We start from the raw sequence: 5289 nt of genomic DNA on the forward strand, positions 1-5289 counted from the left end.
CCTTTATCAGTTAGGAGCTAAACACTCTCAATCAAAACATTTAACGGGATTAAACATGCAGACATTTCTAACAACATGACAGTATTTAATTATTAACCAAATGTGTTTGTGAAATCGTTCTGAGTATTTCTAGAAACCCTTTGGCCAAGCGACCATCTGTCTGGGCCTCCTTTACTGTGGCGCTAGTTGGAATCTCCCACTTTGTTTTGACTGTTTAGACCAGGTGTGTCCAACTCACAGCCTCAAGGGCTGGTGTCCTGCAGGTTTTAGATGTCTCCTTGATCCAACACAGCTGATTTAAATGGCTAAATTGCCTCTTAAACATGTCTTAAAGTTCTCCAGAGGCCTGATGATGAACAAATCATTTGATTCAGTTGTGCTGACCCAGGGTGATATCAAAACCTGCAGGACACCCTTGAGGGCTGGAGTTGGACACACCTGGTTTAGACCCATAATCAGTGCTTTAAACATAGTAAATTAAAATCAAGTGTGTACAATAATCTCTCAGGTTTTGAATAAATGTGTCTGACTAGCTAGTTAGGTATAGCTATGATACTGGCTTAAATAACTGCCACATATAAAAACATATGACTACGACCCAACTCTATATGCCGGCCTCAATGGTGCTGCTTTGTAGAAGTGTGAACACCTGTGAAGGTGTTTTGTCTTTTTCTTTATCTGACTGGCCGTCTCCAGACCACTGATTTCATCCACTCCAAACGTCTACTGATAAAAGTGACGATGGAAACGTTGCGCTGCGCTGTGACAGGTCCGGCTCTGCAGAGTTGTTCTGTTCTTCTACCCTGCTGTGCTTCACTCATCCCTGCATCGTTTTCAGCTGTGGTTCAGAGATGGCTGATTTCTCCTTGTTCACCAGTGGGTGGTGACAGATTCCTTCAGATTTGAAGTGTGGGGAAGGAACGCTTTGATTTCATATCTGCCCAGAAAAGCCATTAACATAATAGTTCTTACACTTCATTTTATTATTTCTTTTACATTGTTTATACACCTGAAAAACTTGTATTACTGCAGCTGGAGTGCAACCCCTGTTGTTAATCATAAACAATGTGAAAAGGCACCATTTGATTAGACAATCTTTAAAAAAGGTTTTAAAATACACATAGACAGCAGTGAACACTACATAGGTATATTCACAAAAAGGCTAATTTTATAGTCCTGGTCCTTAATAATGCTTGAATTTTCTCATTTGTGTTATTTTATATTTAAAGTTTAGAATTTTTTTTTTATGCTAAAAATAAAAACAGATGAAAGATGAAAATATTAAGATTTTCACTGAGACTGAGCCGGACTGACAAGATTTTTGGTTTTGGCTTTAAAATGTAAGAATAATTCTCATCTTTCAGGAAGCAATGGGATTTTTTTCCTCCAGCCCAAAATCATTGAGGAGTAACAGTAATGTGATTTTGCTTTGTGCTACTATTATACACTGAATTTCCCATAACGGCTATCTTCTTTGTGAAACTGCTTGAATTTTGCCTCTAGCTCTCACTTAAAGTGCACTGGTAAATGGGCCTACTGCCAGGTCCATGTTCAATAAAGAGGTAAAAGGGAATTACTCCTCTCCACTATCACATACATGCTTATCAACTTTCTATTTACAATATTTTAGGTTCTTTACTTTTTCATTGTAAAGTGGCTTGAGATGACTTCTGTAAACTGCATCCCTTCTGAGTTGATTATCCAAGGCACAATGAATCAAGGAGAATGCCCAGACATATTTGTGAATATAAAAAAGCTTCAGTTTTCTTTCTTAAGCTGACCTTACTTATGTTGCATAACTAGGAAATGTTCAGCCCTGCTTTAACAGACAGACAGGCAGGTGTACAGACAGACAGATGGACCGTGACACAAAATAGGCACAACCAAAACCCAGTCTATCTTTAAACTGAGCTGCCAGACCCACATGTCGAGAGGAGCTCCAAGAACTCAAAAGGAGAGGGCTGAGTCGTAAATACCTCTGTTTTTAAATGGCCCGCTCCCATAATGCCGAGCGAGAGAGGAAGGAGGATGGGGGTCAGAGAGTGTGTGTGTGTGTGTGTGTGTAGCTGTATGTGATAAACTAACTTGGCATAACCAAGTGGAAAACATTTGCTTGGTTTTACATGGCAGCTAACAAATCATGCCTCAATAAAAATCAAATTAAAAACTACTTTCCTCGTTTTCCTCATAGCGATAATTCCTCTCCGGTGTAAGTAACTGTGTCTGCTGTGTATCTGTTCTTCATCTGGCAGGAGGTGTTAAGCAGGGGGTTCAGTGCAGCTTTGCTGGTGTTAAATTGTTTTAACTGCAGTTTTTTTTATGATGAATGTAAGAATCCCGCTTGTTTATTTCTGTCTGAAACAAGGACCCACTGTTTCACAAATGTCCCCCTGGCAGACCTGTGACATATACCCCACCTTTAACCCTTTGACAGTCTCCAGCTTCACAGCAACCCTGAATTGGATAAGTGGAAGAAATTGGATAGATAGTTTCCAGAAATTAGTAACCAAAAAGAAAGATGAGGCACACTGACATACAAATGCATGTTGTATGTAAGAATGAGCCAGTTCTTCACATTTTTCAGCACAAGCAGATTAGTTATATACAAAGTCCCCGAGATGACATTCAGACCCCCCTCTTTCTAAAAGTATACACAGCACACATTTGTAAAGTAGCTCTTTTGTTGTGTAAAAGCTCTTTAGTGCAATAGCAAATGCCCCAAAAAGGCCATTAACAGCTGCTTTGACATGTACTGTATTGAACTGCTGAGCAGACAGCTCGTAAAGGGAGTGATAAAACAGCACCCATGGTGGCCATGGATGTGGATTGGATAGAGGCAGGTGCTCCAACTTATCAAGAGACTGATGGAAAATGGGTTAGAGTCATCACTGTGAGAAAGATGGGACAATGGAGAGTTAGTCTTACCCAGGAGATGGTTAGTTTGTACTGTTGCATGATACAAGCTGATTTAATGACAAACAAAGTGAAAAAACAAAACAAAACACACACACTTGGAAAGTTGGAGAAATTTCTGCTGTATATCTTACAAAGTTATTTACCTCAGAGCCCAAACATGGCAGACGGAGGCAAACGTCTGGTTGATGGTAAGAATATTTTGTGATGATTCATTGTTTCTGTCATTCGTTCGAAATGGGGATAAGATTGATTAGTTGCTGCACACTTAGTTTAGTCAGAAATGTTATTTAGTAAAAGGTCAGGAAAGGAAATAATAGACAAGAATTGATTATCGAGATGTTATTTAAATATTTCCTTGCGTCTTTTTTTGTAAACATTACACACTCTGGCTTAACAGCATGTGAATACAACAAAGTTAGGAGAATGGAACCATCTGATAAACACACACATGCACAATTAGATTATTTTGTAACTTGGTGTCTTGAGAAAAAAAGGAAAATAGTATTCAAGAAAGAATTAGAGTGAATCAGCAGACGCACGGTCAGTTTCTGTTTGTAAACAGATTTGATTTCTTTTTTTAACAAAATGAGCAGCATTTTTCTGGGAAAAATACCTTGTTGATGCCAGAGCTCGGAGGAGAATGGCCAGAGTGCTTCAAGCTAGTAGGAAGGTAAAAGTAACTCAAATAACAACACGATACAACTGACGTATACTGAACTTCTGAATGCACAACACATCAAGTCTTCAAACAAAAAGATGACAGCAGCAGAAGATCACTCACTCCCTACAGCTTTGAACAGGAAAGTACAATTAACACAGTTTCACCAAAACTGAACAATAGAAAATTGGGAAAACATTCAGATGGCAGGATCAGAATTTAGTGTCAATAACATGAAAGCATGGATCCATCCTGCTTTGTCCCAACAATGTGGGTTGCCAGTGGGGAAACTGTGTGGGGGAAGATTCACTGTGTGATGCTATCATATCATTATACACCCAAATCTTTGAGTGTTTCCAGCACCTTGTTGAATCTACACCATGCAGAATTAAGATGGCTCTGACGGTAAACCCAGTACAAGCATTGTGCAACTAACGAAGTGGATAATGAGTGTATATTCATGTTAGCAAGTTTATGACTTGTGTGGTGGTTGGGCTGATTAAAGTATATTATTCTTTAGACAAAACAATCTTCATCATCAGATGAAAACAACCTGTGTTACATAATCAAAAGCTGAGCATTGTGGTGCTTTCGGTTTGTTGCCATTTCCAAGGCAAAGAACTGAAATTCAGTTTATACTAACCAAAATACCACCCCCCCCCCACCCCCGTGTCTTCCCTGTAACTTATCATGCTTATCTTGTCTAATCAACATAAACAAACTTGATGACTGAATATGGTAGTGAATGAGAGTAAAGCAACATGACACCTTTGAGCATGTGCACATCCAGATCAGAAACACACATAGACACACAACCATTTGCGAGTGATGAGAGATGGCTAGTTGGAAACTTCGAGGCCTGCACTTTCTGTCGTGCCACCTTCAGAGCTGTCAGTGAGGTTAATTCTGTGATGTTTGTGATTAGTGACCGGTGTAAGGTTACAGCTTCCCAAGACCAGTCCAGGACTTACGCTGCAAACGTCTGGACTTGACAAAAGTTTTGAAACGTATAGCATTTCATCACATATGTGTAGTGTTTCATTACATAGTTCACATAGTTTTCAAAGGCTTGATAGAGCAGCCACACACAATTTAATAGTGTTAATGTTTAGCATTGATGAGTGGATTCTCTTGTGCTAAATCACAGACTGTGTAGAAATAGATGGACTTTTTTTAAAAAAACTGTTCCCCACTGGCAAAGCATGGATGAGATTGACACACTGAGTGCACTGCACACTCGTACATTAGAGACTTGTTATTCACTTGATAATCATTTGTTGTCATCTATTTTACTCTAAATTGGTTGCAAATGTGCAAATGAATGCCATGTTCTACTAAATAACACTTGAAATTAATAATCAAGACCATGAAGCTGAGATTATAAATGATTATAAACAGTGTTAGGCAAGTTACTTCGAAAAAGTAATTAATTATAGTTACTAGTTACTTTTTCAAAAAAGTAACTGAGTTAGCAACTGAGTTACAAGATTCTAAAAGTAATTAATTACTTGAAAAGTAACTATTGAGTTACTTAAAAAAAAAGAAGTTTGGGGTCCAGGGTATAATTGGCCATTTTTAACCCTTTAAGACCTACCATAGAACCAAGTCCGCCAGAGCTTATATTATATTTTTACATGCTGTGGAGCCATTTTTGGGAGCATTTCAAGTTGCTATACATCAATACAACCATTATAGCCCAGATTTTAATAATATGT

This window comes from Pundamilia nyererei, unplaced genomic scaffold, assembly GCF_000239375.1.
Source record: "Pundamilia nyererei isolate P.nyererei 1_Seehausen unplaced genomic scaffold, PunNye1.0 scaffold00245, whole genome shotgun sequence".
NCBI classification, from domain to species: Eukaryota; Metazoa; Chordata; class Actinopteri; order Cichliformes; family Cichlidae; genus Pundamilia; species Pundamilia nyererei.